Genomic DNA, 22,414 nt, shown 5'->3' with positions numbered 1-22,414 from the left:
GTGAGATGATTTCACAGAACACAAAGAAGTTTCTCAGAAAGCTTCTTTCTCTTTGTTATCGGAGGATATTTCCTTTGGCCCTATAGTCTTCAAAGGGATCCGAAATATCTGTTCTCAGATTCCACAGAAATAAGGCTAGCAAAGAGATCCACGAAATACAGATGTAACTCTGTGAGATGAATTAACAGAACACTAAGCAGTTTCTCAGAAAGCTTCTTTCCAGATTTCATCTGAGGATATTTCCTTTTTCACCATAGCCCTCTAAGGGCTTCCAAATATCACTTTGCCAATTCCACAAGAACTGTCTTAGCGAAAGGCTTTTGAGGGGAAAGCTGTAACTCTGTGAGATGATTTCACAGAACACAAAGAAGTTTCTCAGAAAGCTTCTTTCTCTTTGTTATCGGAGCATATTTCCTTTGGCCCTATAGTCTTCAAAAGGATCCGAAATATCTGTTCTCAGATTCCACAGAAATAAGGCTAGCAAAGAGATCCACGAAATACAGATGTAACTCTGTGAGATGAATTAACAGAACACTAAGCAGTTTCTCAGAAAGCTTCTTTCCAGATTTCATCTGAGGATATTTCCTTTTTCACCTTAGCCCTCTATGGGCTTCCAAATATCACTTTGCCAATTCCACAAGAACTGTCTTAGCGAAAGGCTTCTTGAGGGGAAAGCTGTAATGCTGTGAGATGATTTCACAGAACACAAAGAAGTTTCTCAGAAAGCTTCTTTCTCTTTGTTATCGGAGGATATTTCCTTTGGCCCTATAGTCTTCAAAGGGATCCGAAATATCTGTTCTCAGATTCCACAGAAATAAGGCTAGCAAAGAGATCCACGAAATACAGATGTAACTCTGTGAGATGAATTCACAGAACACTAAGCAGTTTCTCAGAAAGCTTCTTTCAAGATTTCATCTGAGGATAATTCCTTTTTCACCATAGCCCTCTAAGGGCTTCCAAATATCACTTTGCCAATTCCACAAGAACTGTCTTAGCGAAAGGCTTTTGAGGGGAAAGCTGTAACTCTGTGAGATGATTTCACAGAACACAAAGAAGTTTCTCAGAAAGCTTCTTTCTCTTTGTTATCGGAGGATATTTCCTTTGGCCCTATAGTCTTCAAAGGGATCCGAAATATCTGTTCTCAGATTCCACAGAAATAAGGCTAGCAAAGAGATCCACGAAATACAGATGTAACTCTGTGAGATGAATTAACAGAACACTAAGCAGTTTCTCAGAAAGCTTCTTTCCAGATTTCATCTGAGGATATTTCCTTTTTCACCATAGCCCTCTATGGGCTTCCAAATATCACTTTGCCAATTCCACAAGAACTGTCTTAGCGAAAGGCTTCTTGAGGGGAAAGCTCTAACGCTGTGAGATGATTTCACAGAACACAAAGAAGTTTCTCAGAAAGCTTCTTTCTCTTTGTTATCGGAGGATATTTCCTTTGGCCCTATAGTCTTCAAAGGGATCCGAAATATCTGTTCTCAGATTCCACAGAAATAAGGCTAGCAAAGAGATCCACGAAATACAGATGTCACTCTGTGAGATGAATTCACAGAACACTAAGCAGTTTCTCAGAAAGCTTCTTTCCAGATTTCATCTGAGGATATTTCCTTTTTCACCATAGCCCTCTTTGGGCTTCCAAATATCACTTTGCCAATTCCACAAGAACTGTCTTAGCGAAAGGCTTCTTGAGGGGAAAGCTGTAACTCTGTGAGATGATTTCACAGAACACAAAGAAGTTTCTCAGAAAGCTTCTTTCTCTTTGTTATCGGAGGATATTTCCTTTGGCCCTATAGTCTTCAAAGGGATCCGAAATATCTGTTCTCAGATTCCACAGAAATAAGGCTAGCAAAGAGATCCACGAAATACAGATGTAACTCTGTGAGATGAATTCACAGAACACTAAGCAGTTTCTCAGAAAGCTTCTTTCCAGATTTCATCTGAGGATATTTCCTTTTTCACCATAGCCCTCTATGGGCTTCCAAATATCACTTTGCCATCCACAAGAACTGTCTTAGCGAAAGGCTTCTTGAGGGGAAAGCTGTAACTCTGTGAGATGATTTCACAGAACACAAAGAAGTTTCTCAGAAAGCTTCTTTCTCTTTGTTATCGGAGGATATTTCCTTTGGCCCTATAGTATTCAAAGGGATCCGAAATATCTGTTCTCAGATTCCACAGAAATAAGGCTAGCAAAGAGATCAACGAAATGCAGATGTAACTCTGTGAGATGAATTAACAGAACACGAAGCAGTTTCTCAGAAAGCTTCTTTCAAGATTTCATCTGAGGATATTTCCTTTTTCACCATAGCCCTCTATGGGCTTCCAAATATCACTTTGCCAATTCCACAAGAATTGTCTTAGCGAAAGGCTTCTTGAGGGGAAAGCTGTAACTCTGTGAGATGATTTCACAGAACACAAATAAGTTTCTCAGAAAGCTTCTTTCTCTTTGTTATCGGAGGATATTTCCTTTGGCCCTATAGTCTTCAAAGGGATCCGAAATATCTGTTCTCAGATTCCACAGAAATAAGGCTAGCAAAGAGATCCACGAAATACACATGTAACTCTGTGAGATGAATTAACAGAACACTAAGCAGTTTCTCAGAAATCTTCTTTCCAGATTTCATCTGAGGATATTTCCTTTTTCACCATAGAACTCTATGGGCTTCCAAATATCACTTTGCCAATTCCACAAGAACTGTCTTAGCGAAAGGCTTCTTGAGGGGAAAGCTGTAACTCTGTGAGATGATTTCACAGAACACAAAGAAGTTTCTCAGAAGGCTTCTTTCTCTTTGTTATCGGAGGATATTTCCTTTGGCCCTATAGTCTTCAAACGGATCCGAAATATTTGTTCTCAGATTCCACAGAAATAAGGCTAGCAAAGAGATCCACGAAATACAGATGTAACTCTGTGAGATGAATTAAAAGAACACTAAGCAGTTTCTCAGAAAGCTTCTTTCCAGATTTCATCTGAGGATATTTCCTTTTTCACCATAGTCCTCTAAGGGCCTCCAAATATCACTTTGCCAATTCCACAAGAACTGTCTTAAGAAAGGCTTCTTGAGGGGAATGCTGTAACTCTGTGAGATGATTTCACAGAACACAAAGAAGTTTCTCAGAAAGCTTCTTTCTCTTTGTTATCGGAGGATATTTCCTTTGGCCCTATAGTCTTCAAAGGGATCCGAAATATCTCTTCTCAGATTCCACAGAAATAAGGCTAGCAAAGAGATCCACGAAATACAGATGTAACTCAGTGAGATGAATTAACAGAACACTAAGCAGTTTCTCACAAAGCTTCTTTCCAGATTTCATCTGAGGATATTTCCTTTTTCACCATAGCCCTCTAAGGGCTTCCAAATATCACTTTGCCAATTCCACAAGAACTGTCTTAGCGAAAGGCTTCTTGAGGGGAAAGCTGTAACTCTGTGAGATGATTTCACAGAACACAAAGAAGTTTCTCAGAAAGCTTCTTTCTCTTTGTTATCGGAGGATATTTCCTTTGGCCCTATAGTCTTCAAAGGGATCCGAAATATCTGTTCTCAGATTCCACAGAAATAAGGCTAGCAAAGAGATCAACGAAATGCAGATGTAACTCTGTGAGAGGAATTAACAGTACACGAAGCAGTTTCTCAGAAAGCTTCTTTCAAGATTTCATCTGAGGATATTTCCTTTTTCACCATAGCCCTCTATGGGCTTCCAAATATCACTTTGCCAATTCCACAAGAATTGTCTTAGCGAAAGGCTTCTTGAGGGGAAAGCTGTAACTCTGTGAGATGATTTCACAGAACACAAAGAAGTTTCTCAGAAAGCTTCTTTCTCTTTGTTATCGGAGGATATTTTCTTTGGCCCTATAGTCTTCAAAGGGATCCGAAATATCTGTTCTCAGATTCCACAGAAATAAGGCTAGCAAAGAGATCCACGAAATACAGATGTAACTCTGTGAGATGAATTCACAGAACACTAAGCAGTTTCTCAGAAAGCTTCTTTCCAGATTTCATCTGAGGATATTTCCTTTTTCACCATAGCCCTCTATGGGCTTCCAAATATCACTTTGCCAGTTCCACAAGAATTGTCTTAGCGAAAGGCTTCTTGAGGGGAAAGCTGTAACTCTGTGAGATGATTTCACAGAACACAAAGAAGTTTCTCAGAAAGCTTCTTTCTCTTTGCGATCGAAGGATATTTCCTTTGGCCCTATAGTGTTAAAAGGGATCCGAAATATCTGTTCTCAAATTCCACAGAAATAAGGCTAGCAAAGAGATCCACGAAATACACATGAAACTCTGTGAGATGAATTAACAGAACACTAAGCAGTTTCTCAGAAAGCTTCTTTCCAGATTTCATCTGAGGATATTTCCTTTTTCAACATAGCCCTCTATGGGCTTCCAAATATCACTTTGCCAATTCCACAAGAACTGTCTTAGCGAAAGGCTTCTTGAGAGGAAAGCTGTAACTCTGTGAGATGATTTCACAGAACACAAAGAAGTTTCTCAGAAAGCTTCTTTCTCTTTGTTATCGGAGGATATTTCCTTTGGCCCTATAGTCTTCAAAGGGATCCGAAATATTTGTTCTCAGATTCCACAGAAATAAGGCTAGCAAAGAGATCCACGAAATACAGATGTAACTCTGTGAGATGAATTAAAAGAACACTAAGCAGTTTCTCAGAAAGCTTCTTTCCAGATTTCATCTGAGGATATTTCCTTTTTCACCATAGTCCTCTAAGGGCTTCCAAATATCACTTTGCCAATTCCACAAGAACTGTCTTAAGAAAGGCTTCTTGAGGGGAAAGCTGTAACTCTGTGAGATGATTTCACAGAACACAAAGAAGTTTCTCAGAAAGCTTCTTTCTCTTTGTTATCGGAGGATATTTCCTTTGGCCCTATAGTCTTCAAAGGGATCCGAAATATCTGTTCTCAGATTCTACAGAAATAAGGCTAGCAAAGAGATCCACGAAATACAGATGTAACTCAGTGAGATGAATTAACAGAACACTAAGCAGTTTCTCAGAAAGCTTCTTTCCAGATTTCATCTGAGGATATTTCCTTTTTCACCATAGCCCTGTAAGGGCTTCCAAATATCACTTTGCCAATTCCACAAGAACTGTCTTAGCGAAAGGCTTCTTGAGGGGAAAGCTGTAACTATGTGACATGATTTCACAGAACACAAAGAAGTTTCTCAGAAAGCTTCTTTCTCTTTGTTATCGGAGGATATTTCCTTTGGCCCTATAGTCTTCAAAGGGATCCGAAATATCTGTTCTCAGATTCCACAGAAATAAGGCTAGCAAAGAGATCCACGAAATACAGATGTAACTCTGTGAGTGGAACTCACACGTCACAGAGCAGTTTCTCAGAAAGCTTCTTTCCAGATTTCATCTGAGGATATTTCCTTTTTCACCATAGCCCTCTATGGGCTTCCAAATATCACTTTGCCAATTCCACAAGAACTGTCTTAGCGAAAGGCTTCTTGAGGGGAAAGCTGTAACTCTGTGGGATGATTTCACAGAACACAAAGAAGTTTCTCAGAAAGCTTCTTTCTCTTTGTTATAGGAGGAGATTTCCTTTGGCCCTATAGTCTTCAAAGGCATCAGAAATATCTGTTCTCAGATTCCACAGAAATAAGGCCAGCAAAGAGATCCACGAAATACAGATGTAACTCTGTGAGATGAATTAACAGAACACTAAGCAGTTTCTCAGAAAGCTTCTTTCCAGATTTCATCTGAGGATATTTCCTTTTTCAACATAGCCCTCTATGGGCTTCCAAATATCACTATGCCAATTCCACAAGAACTGTCTTAGCGAAAGGCTTCTTGAGGGGAAAGCTGTAACTCTGTGAGATGATTTCACAGAACACAAAGAAGTTTCTCAGAAAGCTTCTTTCTCTTTGATATCGGAGGATATTTCCTTTGGCCCTATAGTCTTCAAAGGGATTCGAAATATCTGTTCTCAGATTCCACGGAAATAAGGCTAGCAAAGAGATCCACGAAATACAGATGTAACTCTGTGAGATGAATTAACAGAACACTAAGCAGTTTCTCAGAAAGCTTCTTTCCAGATTTCATCTGAGGATATTTCCTTTTTCACCATAGCCCTCTATGGGCTTCCAAATATCACTATGCCAATTCCACAAGAAATGTCTTAGCGAAAGGCTTCTTGAGGGGAAAGCTGTAACTCTGTGAGATGATTTCACAGAACACAAAGAAGTTTCTCAGAAAGCTTCTTTCTCTTTGATATCGGAGGATATTTCCTTTGGCCCTATAGTCTTCAAAGGGATTCGAAATATCTGTTCTCAGATTCCACGGAAATAAGGCTAGCAAAGACATCCACGAAATACAGATGTAACCCTGTGAGATGAATTAACAGAACACTAAGCAGTTTCTCAGAAACCTTCTTTCCAGATTTCATCTGAGGATAATTCCTTTTTCACCATAGCCCTCTATGGGCTTCCAAATATCACTTTGCCAATTCCACAAGAACTGTCTTAGCGAAAGGCTTCTTGAGGGGAAAGCTGTAATGCTGTGAGATGATTTCACAGAACACAAAGAAGTTTCTCAGAAAGCTTCTTTCTCTTTGTTATCGGAGGATATTTCCTTTGGCCCTATAGTCTTCAAAGGGATCCGAAATATCTGTTCTCAGATTCCACAGAAATAAGGCTAGCAAAGAGATCCACGAAATACAGATGTCACTCTGTGAGATGAATTCACAGAACACTAAGCAGTTTCTCAGAAAGCTTCTTTCCAGATTTCATCTGAGGATATTTCCTTTTTCACCATAGCCCTCTTTGGGCTTCCAAATATCACTTTGCCAATTCCACAAGAACTGTCTTAGCGAAAGGCTTCTTGAGGGGAAAGCTGTAACTCTGTGAGATGATTTCACAGAACACAAAGAAGTTTCTCAGAAAGCTTCTTTCTCTTTGTTATCGGAGGATATTTCCTTTGGCCCTATAGTCTTCAAAGGGATCCGAAATATCTGTTCTCAGATTCCACAGAAATAAGGCTAGCAAAGAGATCCACGAAATACAGATGTAACTCTTTGAGATGAATTCACAGAACACTAAGCAGTTTCTCAGAAAGCTTCTTTCCAGATTTCATCTGAGGATATTTCCTTTTTCACCATAGCCCTCTATGGGCTTCCAAATATCACTTTGCCAATTCCACAAGAACTGTCTTAGCGAAAGGCTTCTTGAGGGGAAAGCTGTAACTCTGTGAGATGATTTCACAGAACACAAAGAAGTTTCTCAGAAAGCTTCTTTTACTTTGTTATCGGAGGATATTTCCTTAGGCCCTATAGTCTTCAAAGGGATCCGAAATATCTGTTCTCAGATTCCACAGAAGTAAGGATACCAAAGAGATCCACGAAATATAGATGTAACTCTGTGAGATGAATTAACAGAACACTAAGCAGTTTCTCAGAAAGCTTCTTTCCAGATTTCATCTGAGGATATTTCCTTTTTCACCATAGCCCTCTAAGGGCTTCCAAATATCACTTTGCCAATTCCAAAAGAACTGTCTTAGCGAAAGGCTTTTGAGGGGAAAGCTGTAACTCTGTGAGATGATTTCACAGAACACAAAGAAGTTTCTCAGAAAGCTTCTTTCTCTTTGTTATCGGAGGATATTTCCTTTGGCCCTATAGTCTTCAAAGGGATCCGAAATATATGTTCTCAGATTCCACAGAAATAAGGCTAGCAAAGAGATCCACGAAATACAGATGTAACTCTGTGAGATGAATTAACAGAACACTAAGCAGTTTCTCAGAAAGCTTCTTTCCAGATTTCATCTGAGGATATTTCCTTTTTCACCATAGCCCTCTATGGGCTTCCAAATATCACTTTGCCAATTCCACAAGAACTGTCTTAGCGAAAGGCTTCTTGAGGGGAAAGCTGTAACTCTTTGAGATGATTTCACAGAACACAAAGAAGTTTCTCAGAAAGCTTCTTTCTCTTTGTTATCGGAGGATATTTCCTTTGGCCCTATAGTCTTCAAAGGGATCCGAAATATCTGTTCTCAGATTCCACAGAAATAAGGCTAGCAAAGAGATCCACGAAATACAGATGTCACTCTGTGAGATGAATTCACAGAACACTAAGCAGTTTCTCAGAAAGCTTCTTTCCAGATTTCATCTGAGGATATTTCCTTTTTCACCATAGCCCTCTTTGGGCTTCCAAATATCACTTTGCCAATTCCACAAGAACTGCCTTAGCGAAAGGCTTCTTGAGGGGAAAGCTGTAACTCTGTGAGATGATTTCACAGAACACAAAGAAGTTTCTCAGAAAGCTTCTTTCTCTTTGTTATCGGAGGATATTTCCTTTGGCCCTATAGTCTTCAAAGGGATCCGAAATATCTGTTCTCAGATTCCACAGAAATAAGGCTAGCAAAGAGATCCACGAAATACAGATGTAACTCTGTGAGATGAATTAACAGAACACTAAGCAGTTTCTCAGAAAGCTTCTTTCCAGATTTCATCTGAGGATATTTCCTTTTTCACCTTAGCCCTCTATGGGCTTCCAAATATCACTTTGCCAATTCCACAAGAACTGTCTTAGCGAAAGGCTTCTTGAGGGGAAAGCTGTAACTCTGTGAGATGATTTCACAGAACACAAAGAAGTTTCTCAGAAAGCTTCTTTCTCTTTGTTATCGGAGGATATTTCCTTTGGCCCTATAGTCTTCAAAGGGATCCGAAATATCTGTTCTCAGATTCCACAGAAATAAGGCTAGCAAAGAGATCCACGAAATACAGATGTAACTCTGTGAGATGAATTAACAGAACACTAAGCAGTTTCTCAGAAAGCTTCTTTCCAGATTTCATCTGAGGATATTTCCTTTTTCACCATAGCCCTCTATGGGCTTCCAAATATCACTTTGCCATCCACAAGAACTGTCTTAGCGAAAGGCTTCTTGAGGGGAAAGCTGTAACTCTGTGAGATGATTTCACAGAACACAAAGAAGTTTCTCAGAAAGCTTCTTTCTCTTTGTTATCGGAGGATATTTCCTTTGGCCCTATAGTCTTCAAAGGGATCCGAAATATCTGTTCTCAGATTCCACAGAAATAAGGCTAGCAAAGAGATCCACGAAATACACATGTAACTCTGTGAGATGAATTAACAGAACACTAAGCAGTTTCTCAGAAAGCTTCTTTCCAGATTTCATCTGAGGATATTTCCTTTTTCACCATAGAACTCTATGGGCTTCCAAATATCACTTTTCCAATTCCACAATAACTGTCTTAGCGAAAGGCTTCTTGAGGGGAAAGCTGTAACTCTGTTAGATGATTTCACAGAACACAAAGAAGTTTCTCAGAAAGCTTCTTTCTCTTTGTTATCGGAGGATATTTCCTTTGGCCCTATAGTCTTCAAACGGATCCGAAATATTTGTTCTCAGATTCCACAGAAATAAGGCTAGCAAAGAGATCCACGAAATACAGATGTAACTCTGTGAGATGAATTAAAAGAACACTAAGCAGTTTCTCAGAAAGCTTCTTTCCAGATTTCATCTGAGGATATTTCCTTTTTCACCATAGTCCTCTAAGGGCTTCCAAATATCACTTTGCCAATTCCACAAGAACTGTCTTAAGAAAGGCTTCTTGAGGGGAAAGCTGTAACTCTGTGAGATGATTTCACAGAACACAAAGAAGTTTCTCAGAAAGCTTCTTTCTCTTTGCGATCGGAGGATATTTCCTTTGGCCCTATAGTGTTAAAAGGGATCCGAAATATCTGTTCTCAAATTCCACAGAAATAAGGCTAGCAAAGAGATCCACGAAATACAGATGTCACTCTGTGAGATGAATTCACAGAACACTAAGCAGTTTCTCAGAAAGCTTCTTTCCAGATTTCATCTGAGGATATTTCCTTTTTCACCATAGCCCTCTTTGGGCTTCCAAATATCACTTTGCCAATTCCACAAGAACTGCCTTAGCGAAAGGCTTCTTGAGGGGAAAGCTGTAACTCTGTGAGATGATTTCACAGAACACAAAGAAGTTTCTCAGAAAGCTTCTTTCTCTTTGTTATCGGAGGATATTTCCTTTGGCCCTATAGTCTTCAAAGGGATCCGAAATATCTGTTCTCAGATTCCACAGAAATAAGGCTAGCAAAGAGATCCACGAAATACAGATGTAACTCTGTGAGATGAATTAACAGAACACTAAGCAGTTTCTCAGAAAGCTTCTTTCCAGATTTCATCTGAGGATATTTCCTTTTTCACCTTAGCCCTCTATGGGCTTCCAAATATCACTTTGCCAATTCCACAAGAACTGTCTTAGCGAAAGGCTTCTTGAGGGGAAAGCTGTAACTCTGTGAGATGATTTCACAGAACACAAAGAAGTTTCTCAGAAAGCTTCTTTCTCTTTGTTATCGGAGGATATTTCCTTTGGCCCTATAGTCTTCAAAGGGATCCGAAATATCTGTTCTCAGATTCCACAGAAATAAGGCTAGCAAAGAGATCCACGAAATACAGATGTAACTCTGTGAGATGAATTAACAGAACACTAAGCAGTTTCTCAGAAAGCTTCTTTCCAGATTTCATCTGAGGATATTTCCTTTTTCACCATAGCCCTCTATGGGCTTCCAAATATCACTTTGCCATCCACAAGAACTGTCTTAGCGAAAGGCTTCTTGAGGGGAAAGCTGTAACTCTGTGAGATGATTTCACAGAACACAAAGAAGTTTCTCAGAAAGCTTCTTTCTCTTTGTTATCGGAGGATATTTCCTTTGGCCCTATAGTCTTCAAAGGGATCCGAAATATCTGTTCTCAGATTCCACAGAAATAAGGCTAGCAAAGAGATCCACGAAATACACATGTAACTCTGTGAGATGAATTAACAGAACACTAAGCAGTTTCTCAGAAAGCTTCTTTCCAGATTTCATCTGAGGATATTTCCTTTTTCACCATAGAACTCTATGGGCTTCCAAATATCACTTTGCCAATTCCACAATAACTGTCTTAGCGAAAGGCTTCTTGAGGGGAAAGCTGTAACTCTGTTAGATGATTTCACAGAACACAAAGAAGTTTCTCAGAAAGCTTCTTTCTCTTTGTTATCGGAGGATATTTCCTTTGGCCCTATAGTCTTCAAACGGATCCGAAATATTTGTTCTCAGATTCCACAGAAATAAGGCTAGCAAAGAGATCCACGAAATACAGATGTAACTCTGTGAGATGAATTAAAAGAACACTAAGCAGTTTCTCAGAAAGCTTCTTTCCAGATTTCATCTGAGGATATTTCCTTTTTCACCATAGTCCTCTAAGGGCTTCCAAATATCACTTTGCCAATTCCACAAGAACTGTCTTAAGAAAGGCTTCTTGAGGGGAAAGCTGTAACTCTGTGAGATGATTTCACAGAACACAAAGAAGTTTCTCAGAAAGCTTCTTTCTCTTTGCGATCGGAGGATATTTCCTTTGGCCCTATAGTGTTAAAAGGGATCCGAAATATCTGTTCTCAAATTCCACAGAAATAAGGCTAGCAAAGAGATCCACGAAATACAGATGTAACTCTGTGAGATGAATTAACAGAACACTAAGCAGTTTCTCAGAAAGCTTCTTTCCAGATTTCATCTGAGGATATTTCCTTTTTCACCTTAGCCCTCTATGGGCTTCCAAATATCACTTTGCCAATTCCACAAGAACTGTCTTAGCGAAAGGCTTCTTGAGGGGAAAGCTGTAACTCTGTGAGATGATTTCACAGAACAGAAAGAAGTTTCTCAGAAAGCTTCTTTCTCTTTGTTATCGGAGGATATTTCCTTTGGCCCTATAGTCTTCAAAGGGATCCGAAATATCTGTTCTCAGATTCCACAGAAATAAGGCTAGCAAAGAGATCCACGAAATACAGATGTAACTCTGTGAGATGAATTAACAGAACACTAAGCAGTTTCTCAGAAAGCTTCTTTCCAGATTTCATCTGAGGATATTTCCTTTTTCACCATAGCCCTCTATGGGCTTCCAAATATCAGTTTGCCAATTCCACAAGAACTGTCTTAGTGAAAGGCTTCTTGAGGGGAAAGCTGTAACTCTTTGAGATGATTTCACAGAACACAAAGAAGTTTCTCAGAAAGCTTCTTTCTCTTTGTTATCGGAGGATATTTCCTTTGGCCCTATAGTGTTCAAAGGGATCCGAAATATCTGTTCTCAGATTCCACAGAAATAAGGCTAGCAAAGAGATCCACGAAATACACATGAAACTCTGTGAGATGAATTAACAGAACACTAAGCAGTTTCTCAGAAAGCTTCTTTCCAGATTTCATCTGAGGATATTTCCTTTTTCAACATAGCCCTCTATGGGCTTCCAAATATCACTTTGCCAATTCCACAAGAACTGTCTTAGCGAAAGGCTTCTTGAGAGGAAAGCTGTAACTCTGTGAGATGATTTCACAGAACACAAAGAAGTTTCTCAGAAAGCTTCTTTCTCTTTGTTATCGGAGGATATTTCCTTTGGCCCTATAGTCTTCAAAGGGATCCGAAATATTTGTTCTCAGATTCCACAGAAATAAGGCTAGCAAAGAGATCCACGAAATACAAATGTAACTCTGTGAGATGAATTAAAAGAACACTAAGCAGTTTCTCAGAAAGCTTCTTTCCAGATTTCATCTGAGGATATTTCCTTTTTCACCATAGTCCTCTAAGGGCTTCCAAATATCACTTTGCCAATTCCACAAGAACTGTCTTAAGAAAGGCTTCTTGAGGGGAAAGCTGTAACTCTGTGAGATGATTTCACAGAACACAAAGAAGTTTCTCAGAAAGCTTCTTTCTCTTTGTTATCGGAGGATATTTCCTTTGGCCCTATAGTCTTCAAAGGGATCCGAAATATCTGTTCTCAGATTCCACAGAAATAAGGCTAGCAAAGAGATCCAAGAAATACAGATGTAACTCAGTGAGATGAATTAACAGAACACTAAGCAGTTTCTCAGAAAGCTTCTTTCCAGATTTCATCTGAGGATATTTCCTTTTTCACCATCGCCCTGTAAGGGCTTCCAAATATCACTTTGCCAATTCCACAAGAACTGTCTTAGCGAAAGGCTTCTTGAGGGGAAAGCTGTAACTCTGTGAGATGATTTCACAGAACACAAAGAAGTTTCTCAGAAAGCTTCTTTCTCTTTGTTATCGGAGGATATTTCCTTTGGCCCTATAGTCTTCAAAGGGATCCGAAATATCTGTTCTCAGATTCCACAGAAATAAGGCTAGCAAAGAGATCCACGAAATACAGATGTAACTATGTGAGTGGAACTCACACGTCACAGAGCAGTTTCTCAGAAAGCTTCTTTCCAGATTTCATCTGAGGATATTTCCTTTTTCACCATAGCCCTCTATGGGCTTCCAAATATCACTTTGCCAATTCCACAAGAACTGTCTTAGCGAAAGGCTTCTTGAGGGGAAAGCTGTAACTCTGTGGGATGATTTCACAGAACACAAAGAAGTTTCTCAGAAAGCTTCTTTCTCTTTGTTATAGGAGGAGATTTCCTTTGGCCCTATAGTCTTCAAAGGCATCAGAAATATCTGTTCTCAGATTCCACAGAAATAAGGCCAGCAAAGAGATCCACGAAATACAGATGTAACTCTGTGAGATGAATTAACAGAACACTAAGCAGTTTCTCAGAAAGCTTCTTTCCAGATTTCATCTGAGGATATTTCCTTTTTCACCATAGCCCTCTATGGGCTTCCAAATATCACTATGCCAATTCCACAAGAACTGTCTTAGCGAAAGGCTTCTTGAGGGGAAAGCTGTAACTCTGTGAGATGATTTCACAGAACACAAAGAAGTTTCTCAGAAAGCTTCTTTCTCTTTGATATCGGAGGATATTTCCTTTGGCCCTATAGTCTTCAAAGGGATTCGAAATATCTGTTCTCAGATTCCACGGAAATAAGGCTAGCAAAGAGATCCACGAAATACAGATGTAACTCTGTGAGATGAATTAACAGAACACTAAGCAGTTTCTCAGAAAGCTTCTTTCCAGATTTCATCTGAGGATATTTCCTTTTTCACCATAGCCCTCTATGGGCTTCCAAATATCACTATGCCAATTCCACAAGAACTGTCTTAGCGAAAGGCTTCTTGAGGGGAAAGCTGTAACTCTGTGAGATGATTTCACAGAACACAAAGAAGTTTCTCAGAAAGCTTCTTTCTCTTTGATATCGGAGGATATTTCCTTTGGCCCTATAGTCTTCAAAGGGATTCGAAATATCTGTTCTCAGATTCCACAGAAATAAGGCTAGCAAAGAGATCCACGAAATACAGATGTAACTCTGTGAGATGAATTAACAGAACACTAAGCAGTTTCTCAGAAAGCTTCTTTCCAGATTTCATCTGAGGATATTTCCTTTTTCACCATAGCCCTCTATGGGCTTCCAAATATCACTTTGCCAATTCCACAAGAACTGTCTTAGCGAAAGGCTTCTTGAGGGGAAAGCTGTAATGCTGTGAGATGATTTCACAGAACACAAAGAAGTTTCTCAGAAAGCTTCTTTCTCTTTGTTATCGGAGGATATTTCCTTTGGCCCTATAGTCTTCAAAGGGATCCGAAATATCTGTTCTCAGATTCCACAGAAATAAGGCTAGCAAAGAGATCCACGAAATACAGATGTAACTCTGTGAGATGAATTAACAGAACACTAAGCAGTTTCTCAGAAAGCTTCTTTCCAGATTTCATCTGAGGATATTTCCTTTTTCACCATAGCCCTCTATGGGCTTCCAAATGTCACTTTGCCAATTCAACAAGAACTGTCTTAGCGAAAGGCTTCTTTAGGGGAAAGCTGTAACTCTGTGAGATGATTTCACAGAACACAAAGAAGTTTCTCAGAAAGCTTCTTTCTCTTTGTTATCGGAGGATATTTCCTTTGGCCCTATAGTCTTCAAAGGGATCTGAAATATCTGTTCTCAGATTCCACAGAAATAAGGCTAGCAAAGAGATCCACGAAATACACATGTAACTCTGTGAGATGAATTAACAGAACACTAAGCAGTTTCTCAGAAAGCTTCTTTCCAGATTTCATCTGAGGATATTTCCTTTTTCACCTTAGCCCTCTATGGGCTTCCAAATATCACTTTGCCAATTCCACAAGAACTGTCTTAGCGAAAGGCTTCTTGAGGGGAAAGCTGTAACTCTGTGAGATGATTTCACAGAACACAAAGAAGTTTCTCAGAAAGCTTCTTTCTCTTTGTTATCGGAGGATATTTCCTTTGGCCCTATAGTCTTCAAAGGGATCCGAAATATCTGTTCTCAGATTCCACAGAAATAAGGCTAGCAAAGAGATCCACGAAATACAGATGTAACTCTGTGAGATGAATTAACAGAACACTAAGCAGTTTCTCAGAAAGCTTCTTTCCAGATTTCATCTGAGGATATTTCCTTTTTCACCATAGCCCTCTATGGGCTTCCAAATATCACTTTGCCAATTCCACAAGAACTGTCTTAGCGAAAGGCTTCTTGAGGGGAAAGCTGTAACTCTGTGAGATGATTTCACAGAACACAAAGAAGTTTCTCAGAAAGCTTCTTTCTCTTTGCTATCGGAGGATATTTCCTTTGGCCCTATAGTGTTCAAAGGGATCCGAAATATCTGTTCTCAGATTCCACAGAAATAAGGCTAGCAAAGAGATCCACGAAATACAGATGTAACTCTGTGAGATGAATTAACAGAACACTAAGCAGTTTCTCAGAAAGCTTCTTTCCAGATTTCATCTGAGGATATTTCCTTTTTCACCATAGCCATCTACGGGCTTCCAAATATCACTTTGCCAATTCCACAAGAACTGTCTTAGCGAAAGGCTTCTTGAGGGGAAAGCTGTAACTCTGTGAGATGATTTCACAGAACACAAAGAAGTTTCTCAGAAAGCTTCTTTCTCTTTGTTATCGGAGGATATTTCCTTTGGCCCTATTGTCTTCAAAGGAATCCGAAATATCTGTTCTCAGATTCCACAGAAATAAGGCTAGCAAAGATATCCACGAAATACAGATGTAACTCTGTGAGATGAATTAACAGAACACTAAGCAGTTTCTCAGAAAGCTTCTTTCCAGATTTCATCTGAGGATATTTCCTTTTTCACCATAGCCCTCTATGGGCTTCCAAATATCAGTTTGCCAAATCCACAAGAACTGTCTTAGCGAAAGGCTTCTTGAGGGGAAAGCTGTAACTCTGTGAGATGATTTCACAGAACACAAAGAAGTTTCTCAGAAAGCTTCTTTCTCTTTGTTATCGGAGGATATTTCCTTTGGCCCTATAGTCTTCAAAGGGATCCGAAATATCTGTTCTCAGATTCCACAGAAATAAGGCTAGCAAAGAGATCCACGAAATACAGATGTCACTCTGTGAGATGAATTAACAGAACACTAAGCAGTTTCTCAGAAAGCTTCTTTCCAGATTTCATCTGAGGATATTTCCTATTTCACCTTAGCCCTCTATGGGCTTCCAAATATCACTTTGCCAATTCCACAAGAACTGTCTTAGCGAAAGGCTTCTTGAGGGGAAAGCTGTAACTCTGTGAGATGATTTCACAGAACACAAAGAAGTTTCTCAGAAATCTTCTTTCTCTTTGTTATCGGAGGATATTTCCTTTGGCCCTGTAGTCTTCAAAGGGATCCGAAATATCTGTTCTCAGATTCCACAGAAATAAGGCTAGCAAAGAGATCCACGAAATACAGATGTAACTCTGTGAGATGAATTAACAGAACACTAAGCAGTTTCTCAGAAAGCTTCTTTCCAGATTTCATCTGAGGATATTTCCTTTTTCACCATAGCCCTCTATGGGCTTCCAAATATCACTTTGCCAATTCCACAAGAACTGTCTTACGAAAGGCTTCTTGAGGGGAAAGCTGTAACTCTGTGAGATGATTTCACAGAACACAAAGAAGTTTCTCAGAAAGCTTCTTTCTCTTTGTTATCGGAGGATATTTCCTTTGGCCCTATAGTCTTCAAAGGGATCCGAAATATCTGTTCTCAGATTCCACAGAAATAAGGCTAGCAAAGAGATCCACGAAATACAGATGTAACTCTGTGAGATGAATTAACAGAACACTAAGCAGTTTCTCAGAAAGCTTCTTTCCAGATTTCATCTGAGGATATTTCCTTTTTCACCATAGCCCTCTATGAGCTTCCAAATATCACTTTGCCAATTCCACAAGAACTGACTTAGCGAAAGGCTTCTTGAGGGGAAAGCTGTAACTCTGTGAGATGATTTCACAGAACACAAAGAAGTTTCTCAGAAAGCTTCTTTCTCTTTGTTATCGGAGGATATTTCCTTTGGCCCTATAGTCTTCAAAGTGATCCGAAATATCTGTTCTCAGATTCCACAGATATAAGGCTAGCAAAGAGATCCACGAAATACACATGAAACTCTGTGGGATGAATTCACAGAACACTAAGCAGTTTCTCAGAAAGCTTCTTTCCAGATTTCATCTGAGGATATTTCCTTTTTCACCATAGCCCTCTATGGGCTTCCAAATATCACTTTGCCAATTCCACAAAAACTGTCTTAGCGAAAGGCTTCTTGAGTGGAAAGCTGTAACTCTGTGAGATGATTTCACAGAACACAAAGAAGATTCTCAGAAAGCTTCTTTCTCTTTGTTATCGGAGGATATTTCCTTAGGCCCTATAGTGTTCAAAGGGATCCGAAATATCTGTTCTCAGATTCCACAGAAATAAGGCTTGCAAAGAGATCCACGAAATACAGATGTAACTCTGTGAGATGAATTCACAGAACACTAAGCAGTTTCTCAGAAAGCTTCTTTACAGATTTCATCTGAGGATATTTCCTTTTTCACCGTAGCCTTCTATGGGCTTCCAAATATCACTTTGCCAATTCCACAAGAACTGTCTTAGCGAAAGGCTTCTTGAGGGGTAAGCTGTAACTCTGGGAGATGATTTCACAGAACACAAAGAAGTTTCTCAGAAAGCTTCTTTCTCTTTGTTATCGGAGGATATTTCCTTTGGCCCTAAAGTCTTCAAAGGGATCCGAAATATCTGTTCTCAGATTCCACAGAAATAAGGCTAGCAAAGAGATCCACGAAATACAGATGTAACTCTGTGAGATGAATTAACAGAACACTAAGCAGTTTCTCAGAAAGCTTCTTTCCAGATTTCATCTGAGGATATTTCCTTTTTCACCATAGCCCTCTATGGGCTTCCAAATATCACTTTGCCAATTCCACAAGAACTGTCTTAGCGAAAGGCTTCTTGAGGGGAAAGCTGTAACTCTGTGGGATGATTTCACAGAACACAAAGAAGTTTCTCAGAAAGCTTCTTTCTCTTTGTTATCGGAGGATATTTCCTTTGGCCCTATAGTCTTCAAAGGGATCCGAAATATCTGTTCTCAGATTCCACAGAAATAAGGCTAGCAAAGAGATCCACGAAATACAGATGTAACTCTGTGAGATGAATTAACAGAACACTAAGCAGTTTCTCAGAAAGCTTCTTTCCAGATTTCATCTGAGGATATTTCCTTTTTCAAAAGTAGCCCTCTAAGGGCTTCCAAATATCACTTTGCCAATTCCACAAGAACTGTCTTAGCGAAAGGCTTCTTGAGGGGAAAGCTGTAACTCTGTGAGATGATTTCACAGAACACAAAGAAGTGTCTCAGAAAGCTTCTTTCTCTTTGTTATCGGAGGATATTTCCTTTGGCCCTATAGTCTTCAAAGGGATCCGAAATATCTGTTCTCAGATTCCACAGAAATAAGGCTAGCAAAGAGATCCACAAAATACAGATGTAACTCTGTGAGATGAATTAACAGAACACTAAGCATTTTCTCAGAAAGCTTCTTTCCAGATTTCATCTGAGGATATTTCCTTTTTCACCATAGCCCTCTATGGGCTTCCAAATATCACTTTGCCAATTCCACAAGAACTGTCTTAGCGAATGGCTTCTTGTGGGAAAGCTGTAACTCTGTGAGATGATTTCACAGAACACAAAGAAGTTTCTCAGAAAGCTTCTTTCTCTTTGTTATCGGAGGATATTTCCTTTGGCCCTATAGTCTTCAAAGGGATCTGAAATATCTGTTCTCACATTCCACAGAAATAAGACTAGCAAAGAGATCCACGATATGCAGATGTAAATCTGTGAGATGAATTCACAGAACACTAAGCAGTTTCTCAGAAAGCTTCTTTCCAGATTTCATCTGAGGATATTTCCTTTTTCACCGTAGCCTTCTATGGGCTTCCAAATATCACTTTGCCAATTCCACAAGAACTGTCTTAGCGAAAGGCTTCTTGAGGGGTAAGCTGTAACTCTGGGAGATGATTTCACAGAACACAAAGAAGTTTCTCAGAAAGCTTCTTTCTCTTTGTTATCGGAGGATATTTCCTTTGGCCCTAAAGTCTTCAAAGGGATCCGAAATATCTGTTCTCAGATTCCACAGAAATAAGGCTAGCAAAGAGATCCACGAAATACAGATGTAACTCTGTGAGATGAATTAACAGAACACTAAGCAGTTTCTCAGAAAGCTTCTTTCCAGATTTCATCTGAGGATATTTCCTTTTTCACCATAGCCCTCTAAGGGCTTCCAATATCACTTTGCCAATTCCACAAGAACTGTCTTAGCGAAAGGCTTCTTGAGGGGAAAGCTGTAACTCTGTGAGATGATTTCACAGAACACAAAGAAGTTTCTCAGAAAGCTTCTTTCTCTTTGTTATCGGAGGATATTTCCTTTGGCCCTATAGTCTTCAACGGGATCCGAAATATCTGTTCTCAGATTCCACAGAAATAAGGCTAGCAAAGAGATCCACGAAATACAGATGTAACTCTGTGAGACGAATTCACAGAACACTAAGCAGTTTCTCAGAAAGCTTCTTTCCAGATTTCATCTGAGGATATTTCCTTTTTCACCATAGCCCTCTAAGGGCTTCCAAATATCACTTTGCCAATTCCACAAGAACTGTCTTAGCGAAAGGCTTCTTGAGGGGAAAGCTGTAACTCTGTGAGATGATTTCACAGAACACAAAGAAGTTTCTCAGAAAGCTTCTTTCTCTTTGTTATCGGAGGATATTTCCTTTGGCCCTATAGTCTTCAAAGGGATCCGAAATATCTGTTCTCAGATTCCACAGAAATAAGGCTTGCAAAGAGATCCACGAAATACAGATGTAACTCTGTGAGATGAATTCACAGAACACTAAGCAGTTTCTCAGAAAGCTTCTTTCCAGATTTCATCTGAGGATATTACCTTTTTCACCGTAGCCTTCTATGGGCTTCCAAATATCACTTTGCCAATTCCACAAGAACTGTCTTAGAGAAAGGCTTCTTGAGGGGAAAGCTGTAACTCTGGGAGATGATTTCACAGAACACAAAGAAGTTTCTCAGAAAGCTTCTTTCTCTTTGTTATCGGAGGATATTTCCTTTGGCCCTATAGTCTTCAAAGGGATCCGAAATATCTGTTCTCAGATTCCACAGAAATAAGGCTAGCAAAGAGATCCACGAAATACAGATGTAACTCTGTGAGATGAATTAACAGAACACTAAGCAGTTTCTCAGAAAGCTTCTTTCCAGATTTCATCTGAGGATATTTCCTTTTTCAAAAATAGCCCTCTAAGGGCTTCCAAATATCACTTTGCCAATTCCACAAGAACTGTCTTAGCGAAAGGCTTCTTGAGGGGAAAGCTGTAACTCTGTGAGATGATTTCACAGAACACAAAGAAGTTTCTCAGAAAGCTTCTTTCTCTTTGTTATCGGAGGATATTTCCTTAGGCCCTATAGTGTTCAAAGGGATCCGAAATATCTGTTCTCAGATTCCACAGAAATAAGGCTTGCAAAGAGATCCACGAAATACAGATGTAACTCTGTGAGATGAATTCACAGAACACTAAGCAGTTTCTCAGAAAGCTTCTTTACAGATTTCATCTGAGGATATTTCCTTTTTCACCGTAGCCTTCTATGGGCTTCCAAATATCACTTTGCCAATTCCACAAGAACTGTCTTAGCGAAAGGCTTCTTGAGGGGTAAGCTGTAACTCTGGGAGATGATTTCACAGAACACAAAGAAGTTTCTCAGAAAGCTTCTTTCTCTTTGTTATCGGAGGATATTTCCTTTGGCCCTTAAGTCTTCAAAGGGATCCGAAATATCTGTTCTCAGATTCCACAGAAATAAGGCTAGCAAAGAGATCCACGAAATACAGATGTAACTCTGTGAGATGAATTAACAGAACACTAAGCAGTTTCTCAGAAAGCTTCTTTCCAGATTTCATCTGAGGATATTTCCTTTTTCACCATAGCCCTCTAAGGGCTTCCAATATCACTTTGCCAATTCCACAAGAACTGTCTTAGCGAAAGGCTTCTTCAGGGGAAGCTGTAACTCTGTGAGATGATTTCACAGAACACAAAGAAGTTTCTCAGAAAGCTTCTTTCTCTTTGTTATCGGAGGATATTTCCTTTGGCCCTATAGTCTTCAAAGGGATCCGAAATATCTGTTCTCAGATTCCACAGAAATAAGGCTAGCAAAGAGATCCACGAAATACAGATGTAACTCTGTGAGATGAATTCACAGAACACTAAGCAGTTTCTCAGAAAGCTTCTTTCCAGATTTCATCTGAGGATATTTCCTTTTTCACCATAGCCCTCTAAGGGCTTCCAAATATCACTTTGCCAATTCCACAAGAACTGTCTTAGCGAAAGGCTTCTTGAGGGGAAAGCTGTAACTCTGTGAGATGATTTCACAGAACACAAAGAAGTTTCTCAGAAAGCTTCTTTCTCTTTGTTATCGGAGGATATTTCCTTTGGCCCTATAGTCTTCAAAGGGATCCGAAATATCTGTTCTCAGATTCCACAGAAATAAGGCTTGCAAAGAGATCCACGAAATACAGATGTAACTCTGTGAGATGAATTCACAGAACACTAAGCAGTTTCTCAGAAAGCTTCTTTCCAGATTTCATCTGAGGATATTACCTTTTTCACCGTAGCCTTCTATGGGCTTCCAAATATCACTTTGCCAATTCCACAAGAACTGTCTTAGAGAAAGGCTTCTTGAGGGGAAAGCTGTAACTCTGTGAGATGATTTCACAGAACACAAAGAAGTTTCTCAGAAAGCTTCTTTCTCTTTGTTATCGGAGGATATTTCCTTTGGCCCTATAGTCTTCAAAGGGATCCGAAATATCTGTTCTCAGATTCCACAGAAATAAGGCTAGCAAAGAGATCCACGAAATACAGATGTAACTCTGTGAGATGAATTAACAGAACACTAAGCAGTTTCTCAGAAAGCTTCTTTCCAGATTTCATCTGAGGATATTTCCTTTTTCAAAAGTAGCCCTCTAAGGGCTTCCAAATATCACTTTGCCAATTCCACAAGAACTGTCTTAGCGAAAGGCTTCTTGAGGGGAAAGCTGTAACTCTGTGAGATGATTTCACAGAACACAAAGAAGTGTCTCAGAAAGCTTCTTTCTCTTTGTTATCGGAGGATATTTCCTTTGGCCCTATAGTCTTCAAAGGGATCCGAAATATCTGTTCTCAGATTCCACAGAAATAAGG

Source organism: Macaca mulatta, chromosome 1, assembly GCF_049350105.2.
Source record: "Macaca mulatta isolate MMU2019108-1 chromosome 1, T2T-MMU8v2.0, whole genome shotgun sequence".
In the NCBI taxonomy this organism is placed as follows: domain Eukaryota; kingdom Metazoa; phylum Chordata; class Mammalia; order Primates; family Cercopithecidae; genus Macaca; species Macaca mulatta.
The sequence above is the reverse complement of the archived record's forward strand: the minus strand, read 5'-3'. Positions refer to the sequence as shown.